Source organism: Cyprinus carpio, chromosome A22, assembly GCF_018340385.1.
Source record: "Cyprinus carpio isolate SPL01 chromosome A22, ASM1834038v1, whole genome shotgun sequence".
In the NCBI taxonomy this organism is placed as follows: Eukaryota; Metazoa; Chordata; class Actinopteri; order Cypriniformes; family Cyprinidae; genus Cyprinus; species Cyprinus carpio.
In genome coordinates this window covers 628,645-643,107 of record NC_056593.1, presented here as the reverse complement: position 1 = coordinate 643,107, position 14,463 = coordinate 628,645, and the positions used below count along the sequence as shown (strand labels likewise).

The window sequence follows — 14,463 nt, the reverse complement described above, 5'->3', positions numbered from 1 at the left end:
GCCAAATAATGGGTGTCATCTGCAAAGAGAAGAGCAGTAGGAAAGAAACATCCCTGGGGGGACCTGCTGATGAAGGGGGTGTGGATAGTTTTTCCAGCCTTACAAGCTCTGCCTCTCTGTCGGGAAACTGTGATCTACTGACGACGGAGGTGGGGCACAGAGAGCTGGTTAATTTGGCGGGGAGGTTTGGGATATAGGTTAACCGAGCTGAAGCCCCAAAAACGGATCTTCACATAAGTCCACAGTCAAAACCAATTTGTAGGAAATAATCGTCCCTTTTGTGCATCATCCACAAACCTGTTTGCTCGATAAGCAAACTGCAGGGGGTCCAGCAAGGGTCCAGTGATGTTCTGCACTTCATGCTGAAATGCACTTCAGCCCCCTCCCGTGCATTTGCTTTCCCAGCGCGTTTCCCCCTCAAAAGACCATGAGCCGATTCAGCTCCAAACCCCCCCAACCCTGCAGCCAGAGTTTCGGGGGCATCCCCCAAGGACTTGTGGCATCAGCGTTTTGTGTTTGTTCCACATGTTTGTGCTATACAAACCAACAAAACTTTAAAAAAAAACCAGCTTTCCCTCTCCCCCGCTGTCACATGCACTTCTGTTTTTCACAGACCCCTGTCACTCAGCAGCTAGCTGTCGAATCCTGTCATGCTAAACCCTCTTTCACAGTTCACAGAGGCATGGAGAATACTACCAGCTATATTAGAATGGGTGTTGAACCGCGATAATAAGTGTTATTTGCCTGGGATTCGTTGGAAGTTCAAGCCTCAAATGCTCCAGTTTTAAGAGCAGAAATACCCATGGATAGTCTGAGTCTGGATTCTATCTCCACGCAAGCCCACCTGCTTCCAGAGCGTCAGAGAGCTATGATCATTCTCTAGCAGTGTTCAAAGAAGGCAAGTCACGCCCCCTGAAATGCTTTCAGAGAGCACTGGGGCCGATGTCAGCTGCCTCAGCGGGGTGCCACTTGGGACTGCTTCAGATGCGGCCGTTTCAACCATGGCTGAAGATGGTTCAATACGTATGTTAATGACACACGGCTATGGTCAGTAAATCGGAGACGCTTTCTCAGCTTTTCAGAGTAGTTCCTCTTAGCCACTCTGATCACTTAGCCACAGTTCAGTGTGTTTTTGGCCTGTTTATACAAGACTCTGACCCCATTCCTGTAGGCAGCTTCTTTGGCCTGACAGAACTGTCTTAAGTTTTGCAGTGAACCATGATTTGTCGTTGTAAGTTAAATGAGTCCGGGTAGGAATGCACATATCTTCATCAGAAACGCGATGTAAGGATGTTACAGAAACCGCGAGCTCGCCCAGATTGGTGGCTGCAGCTTCAAAAACACCCAATCAGTGCAGTCAAAGGCTTGTAAATCCCACCTGCATCAGTCCATCTTTTACAGTCCTTATTACAGGTTTAGCTGATTAAGTCAAAATGGCCAATGATGGCTCTCCAGTTGTTTTAATGTTTTTTTTGTTAGATTTTTCTCCTGTCTGTTGTTTTTAACACAAAAAGTTTTTACTCAGGGATGAACTGCTTAATATTCGCAGTACATACTCACATTAATCTTCTACCGTTTTTTGATTACTCTGATGTTTTACGAACATTGCTGTTGACAGAGCAGTGGTGCTGTTCAAGTGTTTTAAGGGGCCGCTTCAGTGGAAAACGCTAGCCGCACTCACTTTCTCTCTTCTTTCCAAAGTGCTCATCTGCCGCTGCTTAGCAATCATGACCTGCACTTCCATATGACACGAAGTTTCAGAAAGGGGATAAATGGATTTCCAGCACTGAACTCCACTTTGCAGTAGCTCTGCTACTAAATTTACACTAAATTAATTTAAAAATGGTTATCCTGTAGCCAGCTATGATCAGCTGTTCCTCCATCTTGGCTGAGCAGTTGTTGCAGAAAGTGTGAAGGTGAATGGTTGTTCTTGTCACATGACCTGCATTGCACTTGTGGCATTCTGAAAGTTGAGATGTTTTTATCTCGCTGCATGCGAACGTGCCTGGAAAAAACGAGCACATCATACCGCATGAGCATCGCGAACCACATCATTTTCATTTTAAATAACGCAACTTTGAGCTCTCACAAAAGACGCCAACATGAATGGGTCTCTAAGATCGCCAAGTGGAGCGTACAAATCTCCCGCTTATCTAAAGTCTCAGCCTCAGACATCACGCCTATGGAACGCCATGAATGTCTAATGCATACAGCACAAAAAGTGGAAACACTTCAGGAGTTTCAAAGTCATCATCGGATTTGTTGAATTATACAGGAGTTCCGGGAGACGTGTGCCATGCTCTTTTACCGTTCTGCTTGGAAACAAAGATGCTATGGCACCAAACCCCCTCACAAAATAAGAAAGCCGGGCCGCGGTTTACAACTGTGACGAGCGCTTTATCAGTATCAGCTAAATGCTGATTCTCAAAAGCATTTGAAATATTTATAGTTCGCAGCACAGAAACTTTAAAATACGCCTGAGAGTTTGAGCATTGTGACAACATCTCCACGTACCAAATGTGGTGCTGAACGAACGAACTGTAATTGCTTGTTTGACATGTCGGTCAAACAGCCTCATGGCCTTGGCCAAAGAAACCCTGCCATGGATTCCAGACCTTCAGCCGTCAGTCTGAAGGTATGGTTATGCGAGACTACTCTCTACCCAACAAAACGGATGAACTTCTGCTCCTGAATAAATAAGGACTTTTTTAAACTCTCTAAGGCGCTCTCCGGGTTTTTCCCACCAGAAACCTGGCTGAATGATGCCTTTTTGGACAGCCGTTACATCTGCCGTGTGTTGTGTAATATTCAGTTCCTGTGAAAAAGCTATTCCCGCGGTGGCGCTATATATATTCATTAGTTCCTATATGGTGGTGTGTCCTTGAGACAACAAAAAATGAATGGAACTGAAAATATTAGTGCGGCCTCAACGTTAAACTTGTTTAATGGATTATTTCAAAAGGTACGAAGTTTGTGCGTTAAATAGTAAAAGCATTAACTGCAAATATGTTAAAACAATGCATAGTTTGTGTAATATGATAAATTGTCTGAGCTTTTCGCTCTTAATTGATTACAGGCACCTAAATCCATCAATCATGACGCGAATCAACAGGAAATCACATGGACATCTATATTAATGAAAGGTGGTATACATGTACAGATGTAACAGCATTGAAAAATATGTACCGTCCTGATCTAGAAGCACTCTTCATCAACTGAAAAGCCACATACACACCACGGAGTTTTCCACGCAGCTACCCCTCCGCGAACCCTGGGTGTGGAGTGCAACACTCACAACAGCTGGCTGATTAAATCACAAAACACAGATCAACAACACCTAGACTCTATTATAATCATTCTCGGGTTTTTAAGAAATAAAACCCTCACACGCGAACTGCCAAAATACAGACCGCGACGCTACATGTCCTAACAGAGACAGTAATATACCAAGGTCCACAATAAAGGATGCATATCACTCTTGCACGGGGGTAGCTTTGGGTTTTCCCTGATCACCGCCTGGTCTATCTTATGCCCCCCTTCACATGCAGAAATAATATACTGAGCTATACCTCATTCCGGGGATCATGGGTGCAGCAGGCTTAAATGATATTACACAAAAGGGGGCGGACAAGACCCCGGCCCTATGCATAGGCAGTCCTGATGGGCCCCATGACCCCCCAATTTAAAATATCCAGGTAAAAAAAAATATATTCCAGACTTTTAAAGGGGCCCTCTCTTCCTTTGGGGCCCTGGTAATCAGTACTGGTTTTACCCCCGCCAGCGCCCCCTGCAGAGCCTAAAATAGTCCCAGTAGGAAACCCAAAAGCCATTTTCAGGCCCGTCAATAATTGCCCCGCTGCCCCCAGGGTGGGGCAGCAAAGTTCCTTGATTTTCAACGAATGAGAGTATAGTTCTAGCCATATTGCTAAAACGAATTTTTTTTTTCCCCGGCCAGTTTAGTACACAATATAACTACAAAAGAGAAATTTTTTAAATAGGAAAACTTTTGGTCTTTTTTGAGCGGATGCTGATGGGCTATCAGATTCAATGAACTGGCTAAGCTAAGCTAAAGTGCTACCGCAGACGGAGATCGGTCTGAATGGCATTCAAAAACGGGAAAAACTCAACGTTTAAGGCTAGGGGAGTTGGAAAAGAGCCTAATTTGCAAAAAGCGGAGTGTGCCTTTAAACCCTCTTGTAGCCCTTGTGTGGACTCTTGTTGGCCCTGGTTGGATCACGGGATCTTCTGCGGCAAATTGAAGGAATCAAAAAGTGCCTGAGCATGGTTTCATTTTACAGTGTAGGTTGAGCCACAAACCCCCTCCCTTCAGTACAAAAAATGTCAGGCATTATCTCCGTGAAAGGAGAACTGTGTTCTATTCATAACAATCTCAAACATTCTACTGGTGCTCACGCGGTGCGAAGCCAGACGCACACTATGCACAGGAGAGCTATTCAGCCTGCAGAGCTTATATTCCGCTTATTATCTGTGAAATAGATACTTATCACGCTGAAGAACGACACAGCTGTTTTCCAGGGTGCGAGTCAACACACCGTTCCTCACTTAGGACAGTATAAATAGTAATAATACTCTTCCAGGTTTTTGCTGTGGTGCAATTCCAATTTTTGTTTGTTGTTTGTTTTACTAATTATAAAAAGAGTATTGTGAGATCAGGACAGGGCATTACTTTTATTAGAGTAGAGCTGCAGGGCAGACGGCCGACACGCGCGCAGTGGGAACGACAACGTTACCGATCTGGCGTAGAGTTTTACGAGCGAGTTTCTGATTATTGCGCACGGAGTAACCATAAAATCAGTGTTGTGACAGGAATGTTGGATGGAGCTGACTTCATTCGTGTGTAAAAATTCGAAGGGAGAAACATGTGGCATTCATCCTTAGGCTCGCACGGCACATTTATTTGTGTGAAATGTATTTAGTACTGGAGTGGAAGATACTACATGTCGTTAGAGCACACAGAATAGGCACACACATGACATGCAAAATAAACAACCTTAGTGTTTCTTGGAGTAAGAACACAACTAGTTTATTGTCTGTTGGTCTTGGAGGAAAAAATACTTACATTCCTGCATTACTTTGGCTAGGTGCCAGTGTCGGTAACATGGTTGCATTAGGGCATTTGTACATCAAAAATCTCAAGTCACAACACAAAAGTGTTCATAGTCAATCCACTATGTGGAAGTGCAGAAAAAGTAAATGACTGCAATTACCACAAAATCCATCTGCAAATTATATGGTTTCTGAGGCGGCAAATTACTGGGCAAAAAAAGGGCAGTTTGCTTTAACACCTACAGAACCAAAAAAGAGAAAGACAGCACACACCATTAGATGCAGTTTAGTTTTTATAATGCTAGTGTACAGAAATAAAGACCAAAAAAAATCCCATTTATGTTGGGGGAAGCAGTTGTTCTTTTTCCCAAACATTCCCTTCTGATACAACATAATTGACCTGGCTTCACGGCAACACTTTTCATCTGAGGGCGTGTTGACAATTGCAATGCTATAAACAAACAGGAAATGACAATCTCCACAGCTCACAGAGAGGAGACTTGCATTCAAACTAGAGAATATCAAGGAAATAAAACAACATAAAAACCATTAGTTTGTAGTATTCAATACAATAGTAATAATGCATCAGATCACATAATAATTAATAATAAGTGAAGTTACTTTAAATTAGTCGTTAAGGAGAAGAAAAAGACAATGCCGGGAAGACAGATAAACAGAGAACAAACAAACCTATTAGATGTTGAAAACATTTGTTACTGACACCGGTAATCAGGTTGTAAACATTCACTCTTGTTTCCAATAAAACTAAGGGCATATACAGATGCCAAAGCGCAGACGTTTGTCTACATATCCAACCTGTTTTAAAATGCAGTTTACTGTGCATCCAATACAAGTGAATCAATTCTTTACAAATCAGAGGAGTCAGTTCCCATATAGTCAATCCATAGAGGCCCAAATTGTGTTTTTGCACAGCAAGAACAGCATCTGCACGTTCACTTCAAGCTCTGCACATTGTGGCCTGTAGGCCTGCTGCTAAAAAAAAAAAAAAACGGTTGTTTTTTTGTTGGTGTTGTGTTTTTGCAACTGTGCGTTGAGATTACATAAAACGATAAAAAAGTTATTTTTTTAAAAAACCCCCCCCCAACCTTGTAGGGGGGGGGGGGGGGGGAAACAAACCAAAAAAAGAGATACAACTTTAAGAAGAGGAAAGGATCCTACGGAGGTTCACCATTAAATGAAAAATACACCACAACTGCCAGTTTAAAATATGATAATTAATGCCTGTCTGGCTTTACCATCTTCTTAACCATCATTACATTTACAATTTTCCTTTGAGAATGTACAAAAAATCTCAGCAGTAGACTGATAAAACAATGTTCTTCCTCCAAAGAGTTGGATCGCCACCTGTCATTCCCACTCATCCGAGGTTGTTCTCGGTTCACCTTTGCCCAATTAATACGCCCTCTTTGCTATTTATCAGGGTTATAAGTAATAAGTGCTTGAATAAGTCTATATTAACATGTATATACCAAATTTTAAATGTATATTTTTTTTCTCAGTATTTTCCAATTAATTTCTCTAGCAAGTTATTTTTCAAAAAAACTTCTGATGTTTCTTGCCAGATAGGCTAAATTTGCCCTCTATGTTTGATCCTTCACAAGGATTGAAAGTCAAACTAAAGAGGTTGATCGCTTCGTAACACAAAAAATAGCACTCATGACCTGATTTTATGTTACAATGATACCTTAAACCAGTTCCGTCTCGCCACTTCCTTTACAGCCCTCAAAAGATTATAGAAAATATACAAAAAATTATTTTCAAAATTTTTCCTATCCCACTGACGCATATTTCTATCATATAAAAAATTATACAATTCTCTCCGTTAATAAAATCTTGCCATGGTACCCTACTGAAATTTTTTTTTTAAGAGATGGGCACATGCTCTTCTCATTCCACGTTTACTAACTCGTAGCTCTTAGTGCCGTCTTCATTACAATAATCCATCTATTTGATGCACTTTCGTCTGTGCTTTTAGCTATCATAAGGACATTCATGTGTTCAATCCATCCGATCTCATCCTCAACTTTTCTTCGTCTCCTTATTGATCCACAGTGATGGCTCTCGTATGTTGTTCAGGATGTGTACGGCACCTGGCCCCGACGATCTGTCTGCGCAATGTCCGCACTATATTGCCTGTCTGAGTGCAGCTTCTCACGCTACAAGAAAGGCAGGCGCGCACAGAGATCTGGTTCTCCTTTCGTGTCGTGCCATCAACGAGAAGTTTTTGCGGCTTAGTTGTTCTTAACACCGACGCTCCATACTTACTTCCATCCTTAAAAAAAAAGACATAAAAGAACATAGTAGAACAAATAGGGTTAGCCAACAGTTGTCAGGGGAGGAAAGCTTTGCCAGATGTGCAACTGGGGATTCGTGTGTTCATGTGTACATGGTTTTGCAAATGGACTGTTTGAGTTCTTTTTAGCAATTTTGATTGACATTCCAGTGGTAGAAAAGTCTGAGATTGAATAAACACAAAGTGCTGCTGTGCGATCTGTACCGCTCTAGTAGTGAGGAACAGTAACTTAAATTGCTATGAGAAAACCAATAGCAAATCCTGGGTTATACAACCTATGCATTCTCATAAATCTGACTGGCTAGTATCCAATGATATCAATTTTCTTTCTTTCAGTTTTTCAAAATCCAAATAATTATTTATTCACTTATTTAAAGTTTAGAATTTTTTTTAAATACCATTTATCAGTTCATCTAGTTACTTCTAATTAGTGCATTTACTTTTTTACAAGCCTTCATTATTTAAAGGGACAGTTCACCCCAAAAATTTCTCTGCATCATTTACTCCACTGTTTATGTCCATTACAATGCAACCGCGTGGGGTTCAGTGTTGTTTTAAATACAGTGTAAACACTAAAATTACTTTTCATTAATAATAAAAAAAAAAACAACTATATTATAAAGCTTGACTTAAAATATAAACCTTAGATGAAAACTTAAAATTCACAAAAAAAAATTGAGTTGGCAACTAACTGAAATAGAAATAAGTGCTAAGTATCACTTAAAAACTGAAGTCAACCTAATTTTAAAAAATCACAATAGAAATATTCAAGTTTAAAATGACAACTCGAAAAATATAACAAATATAAAGCTAATTCAATATAACATACTAGATAGTATTATAAATAAAAATAAAATAAAATTGTTTGGACTAATTATGGACAAAAAAATAAATAAATAAATAAATAAATAAATAAATAAACCTAAATAAATAAATAAATAAATAAATAAATAAATAAATAATCATATTTTTGTGTTCCACGGATCCAAATCCCATATGACATCAGGGTGAGGATTTGACAGATTTGTTGTCTAGGTGAACTATTCCTTTAAACTCTTATATTAAAAAATAAAAATCCAAAAACTTAAGAAAGGTCGATTCCTTCCCAAGTATCAAAACATCCATTTGTTCCCAGAGGAAGAGGTCAGTGTGATTACAAAGGAATTTCCCCTTTGGACTACTGACAAAAAAAAGTCTGACATATCTTGAGAACCTTGGTTTCCAATACATACTGCCTTAGTCTTGAGATTTGATAAGCTATGATACCGACCCATTTCCCAAGGAAGTTAATGTGACAGGCTTTATATATCACGGCCTGTTACTTCATACACTCGAGCACTAAAACTATGATAGTAACGGGCCTTGGAAACCAAATTATGACTTTAGTTTTTCCTAGCTTCATTTTGAAATCTATGTTATTAATAACTGCCAATGTCACAGTGTCCACTGTTCTGTACTGATAACAAACATGCCTGGTATCTGTATTAATGAATTTGCATAGAAGCATTAAGAATGTCAGATCTGTTGAACAAAATGAGGCTGGAATTTTCCAGCCAATATCTATCAATGTGTAGCACAAAAAAGTCTTTGCCAAATAATCAGTAAGAAAATTCTACACACTGATAGATGACCTACTGAAGCTTAGAAAGACAGCTGCACAATAATACTGACTGTAAGCTATTAAATCTATAAACAAATTGTACATGTTTCACAAAATCCACATTCATTATGCTGAAGGCACATGCTCCACTTATAATTATGTTAGGATCTCCTTTTTCATTTCACCATGCCAAGTGTTTATAAAAAATGATATACGTCCATAGTATGCTGCTGAATTGAGCGTCTCACCTTCAGGTCATCAGGGGGACCAGCATCTTGCGAGCCTTTTTTAATCCATGGGCTGAGGTTTGAGCTCTTCATCACTGAACCGATGCCTACGGGGGTCAAACGCCTCCTGTCCAGGTACACTCGACAGTGCAACGTCCGCAGGATCAGGGTCAAAGGGCGCCAACATTTTCATTGCAATTAGCGATGGTGGCGTTGGCAGTGGTGGACATGTGGTGGAAGAAGGTGAGGGCGTTGGCTCCAAGCTTGCCTGGCGGAGTGCCTGATGGTTATAAACAAAGTGGATGCTTTGATTAAGTCACGCTGACTGGTGCATGCACTCAGAATAATAGGACTCTCAAAACATTACCCAAAAGACCCACAGGGGGCAGTAACAGGCAGCAGACAACAACTCATTCCATTAATCCCTCGCTTGTTTTTTCCATTTTCCAAACATTTCTACCCTAAACTCTGTATTCAGAATATTTAAACTGGCTGTTTCATTCCTCTAAACATTTTGATTGTGAATTTATGCTAACGCAACTAAAAAAAAAAAAAAACTTATTTATCCATTCATGTTTGTATGTATGAATTTTTTAACTTATATTTTTAGTTATTTTTTTTCCCATATTTAGTAAAAAGGAAAAAAGAAAAGGGAAAGAAAAAATTACTTTCCACCAACTGTACAGACAAACGACTACAATGAAATTGATTTAAGCAAGAGTTGAATAGTTAAATTTATATATATAGACACATAAATATATATCATAAATATATCATATAGATATATAGATCCATTTAATTGAGAAGCAACGCTAGCTATTAAGACTTGTTTTCAAAGAATATCATCGGAATTACATTTATTTTTCTATATATAACATTAAAAATACATTCTCTGACACCAATATACACAATGTCAGTTGTATTAGAAAATCATTTTTAAAAATGTATTTAAAATGGATAATATAACGTACTGAAAAAAAAAAAGTTTCATACAATGCATTATTTCTTTACACAGTAAAAGTGAACCCTGTCATGATAGCGCAACTGAACTACTGTTGCTATGTTTGAGCCATAAACCTAATCTAAGTCGTGAAGTGCCCTTAAGGGTAACTTTAACCTCATTTGGCGATGATCCTCTCTTTACTGTCCAGTGAAGCACATGCACAATTTTTTTTTTGAGATGGCTTAATAAAATCTGTTCAAATGTGTGATGTGGTGGCTTCTGCATGTGCTTTTTAATCACACAAAGCATTTAAAAATATTTACCAGTAGCACTTTTTAAGTCCCTCTCTCTCACTCTCTTTCTTCTCAGCCACTCCAGAAAATGTAAACAAAATCTAATCGGAGTACAGTATACAACACGCAACAAGTCATTTCAAGTCTCAAATCTCTCCCTGTTTGTTACTCACACACACTCCCACACATAGCCTACCTCCTCTCCTCTGCTCCTCCCCCATCCTCGCTCTCACTCTGCCTGCCTCTGCACGTGATTGAGCGAGCGCACATGGACCAAGCGTGTGAGAAGAGGAGGAGATTTAAAACCATGCGAGCACAACCGCACACACAGCGTCTCTGCCTTTCATTCTTTGCTCCTGGCTCACCTGTGTGTCTACCACTGTTTACTTACCGGCCTTTCAATTCGCGGTCTTGTTCTCGCTCTATATCAAAATCTTTTCCTCTCTTTTTTCACTTGCTGTCATTCCTATTTATCTTTGTATATCCCTTTTGTCAATCCTGCAAGTCATACTGCAGTTTTCTTTTTTGTTAACCAGCCCATTCTTTTTAAATAACATGCACGCAAACGTCCCACTCACCTTTTAAACAGCCCGTTACTCAAGTAATTAGTTTTGATGACACAAAAAAATGCAATGTTAACACGTACCTATAAAACAAAATTCGCCATAGCACAAACAAGCCGCACACCCTTTAACACACACTCCCAAAAACCACCCAAACCTCTTGACAGTGAAGCCTACAACACACACCATGTGCATCTATACACACTCAACTACACACACACCCAAACCATTAATACTCTGAAACTACACAGTAAACACACACCCACTGGACAGTCTGGTACTTTTTACAACTTGCAAACAGACTGAAATCCAGGGGAATTTCTTGTAAGCAAAGTTGAGTAAAGTGTTTGAACTGTGTAGACCTCGTTTTCGGCCCACAATGCTTCCTTTCTTCATCTCGAAAGGCTTACCTCCAGACCGTTCGTCTCGCAGGTTTCTAACATCGTGTCTAGCTTATCTTTCACAGCTAGTTAGATATCTCTGAACTGCGAATGCAAACTCACCATGCAAGCAGTCTGCAGCTCCCATCATGCTTTGCGGTGTGTGCATGTCCAGCCCGAGCAGAGAGGGCGAGGAAGAGGCGGTGGTGGATGTCGGTGAGGAGGATGAGGAGCAATGTGGGGGCGAGGTGGGGAGGCACTGGGAACCCTGGTTGGGGACGGCGGACTGAGAGCTTTGCGAGGGTATCTGAGCCGAGGTGGAGTTTGAGGTACTGTGCATGTTGCTCATCCCGTTCTCTGTCAGAAACTCCTCGAGATCCATGTACTGCAACTGGAACAGACCGCCATCACATGGCAATGTTCGTTCCCATAGCAACGGGCCCAGGAAGGAACCGTTGTTGCTGTTAGAGAAGTTGCCCGTGCCTGCCACCGTTGCTGTGTCAGTGACTAGTCCATTGCTGCAGCCGTTGCGCAGAGGACAACGAGTGAGAGAGTCTTCATCGATATCCAACCCTGTCCTTACCTATGAAAAAGTGAAATCCAACTTAATCTGCATATATTTTTACTCTCGTAATTAAACACTCTCAAACCATCTAAAAAGACATTTCTAGTTGTTCTTATGAACACATATATTGACTTTTATAGACTTCAAGAGAATAATATTTCTGATGGGGCTCAGAATAACACTTCCCAGCAACTTTCACATCCCTCTGGGAGAACTACCTCTGCAATCTCAACACATAGCTCCCAGTGCATCAATGCAAAATGAAGAGCCTTTCAAATACTTTGCTATAAACATGTAAAAGATTGATGTTTTTTGATATTCCTGAAGAACCATGGTAAAGCAACTACAATGTTACACCGCAGTGGAACTGCTTTACTTTGTGGTTCAGCAACCATACAGCTGAACAATGGCTAAACATTACTGAACCCTGGTATTATGGCGGAACCAAAGCCATGATGCAAAAGGCAACAGGTGTATTGTTTAACACAATATCACACTAGTGTAACATAGCAATATTTCAATGATGCATTGCTCTGATATAGACTGAGATATAGTGTAGTGTATATTGAGTTACGTCGTTACTGGTTAAGTTTAGCTGGTATAAAACCACTTCTAATCTACAGGAGTGAAGCTATGCTAAAACAATGTGAAAACAGACATGGCGTCTGAATGTCTTAAATATGAATGTCTTGAAGGTTTCCGTCTTAATGGGGTCTGAGACACTCTAGGGTGGGGTCTAAAATCTTAACAACACTAATTAGGCTAAATCAGGCATTTTCTGGTTTAGCTATATTGTACAAAAACAAACCATAAAAATGTAACTGCAACATGTTTTAACTTTAAATTCTCTTCTATACAAAAAACAGCAGCCTGTCACTTAAAAAAAAAAAAAAAAAAAAAAAACTCAAGCTTAAAAACAATTATAACCACACCAAAACCGCAAAAACTGTTCTTGATTCATTTACGTACCGTTTGAAAAATATCAGTGTTCAAAAGTAACTGCAGTGGTTTTAGCAATGATTCAAAAGTTGTGTGCACGAAAGTGGATTGACACTGGTGTAAGTGGTTTTTTTCTTCTTCCCTATTTAGGGTCAATTTCTATTAATGTTGACCAGATAATCAGTACAAAACAATGCCACTGACAGCAATCCATAAAGAAGCTTTTCCAATATTCACAGTGGTGTATTCACAGCCAGTGGAAAACTTCCATCTGTGTGGTTACACTGTGCATTGCACATGCCTGTAAACAAAATGGCTTAGCCAACAGCTGACCTTAAAGTACCTGGCTAGAGAGTGAAGTGGCTGAATGGCCTTGCCTTGTTTATCTCTTCAACTAAGTCCCATGTGATGTCCTGTCTGTGGCTCACTGAGATATATGCACATGACCCTGCCATTTGACATGTTCAACCACAATTTTTTAAGATCAATATTAACAATATTTAGACTTTCCAAAGGGGAACAAACAAAAGGTTGAGAGGGAGCGCGTTATGATAAACACTGAGTGTCAGGGAAGCAGGTGCGTTTCCTCACCCTTCATTTCACTACTGTCTTTGACGCGCTGGTCGCCCTTCACTGGGAGCTGCAGGAGCGACTTTAAGTTTGCAGTGGAGTTTAAGTGTCCTCCGTTAAGTGAGCCTCCTGCCTGGCTACTGTTGCCAAACTGTGGACTGGCTCCGGCAGAGGGAAGGTCCGGGGAAGGAGCTGTGAAAGCGGCCTGGCCATCATCCAACGTCAGCCGGATTGAGCTCCCTTGACCGCTAGATGTTTGGGTGATTCAGTACTATTGTGTAGCCGTGAAATCAATCACAAGACGATTCAAAGTGGAAACAACAACAACAACGTAAGAATATCAGCATTAGTTTGTGGTCAAAAAGCACATATACTAAAATATATTGTATATGGATTAAGTTCGTGTCATTAGAGTACCATTAAAGTAAACAAAGTAGTTAAGTTCTGCAAACACGAGACCGCGTTTACTTTAGAGACAGAGGAGGAGGAAAGACCTGCACGGCTCACGTGCACCAGAGCATCTGATGTCAAAGAAAATGAATGCTAAATTACCTTTATTTGAAAATAAGGTTTTAAGCAAATAGAGCCATTCTGGTTGCATTTGATTATAGATTGTCCGAGTAGATAAAAATATACATTCCCAGTAATTCCAGAAAATGTTGACAGCTTCTCTTCTGCAGGAACTTGTAAATAGAGACGAATGTCAAAAATAAAGATGTTATGTCCAAGAGCAATGCGGAAAAAACGCAGCAAATTAACCGGATACAACGGTTTCAGTAGAAAACGTTCAGCAGATAACGTGAATGCGCGCTCAACTCTTGAATGCGTGCAACTTGCGTCGTCTCCAAAATAACAAATGAAAACAAAACGAGGAAAGTGTTGCTGAGTCAATTTCTGCTGCGTAGCGCGATTGGTGGGATGTTGACGTTTTTTTCCATTCAGTCGCTCAATCGCTTTTTCCCCTTGTGGTCACCCCCTTCTGTTCAGTTCTCTCTGCGTGTG

General features: G+C 40.3%; 1 pseudogene; it reads right to left on the bottom strand.

The window, feature by feature from the left end:
- Positions 1-9,231: 9,231 nt before the first annotated feature.
- On the bottom strand, positions 9,232-13,732 carry LOC122134942 (annotated as a pseudogene).
- Positions 13,733-14,463: the final 731 nt, after the last annotated feature.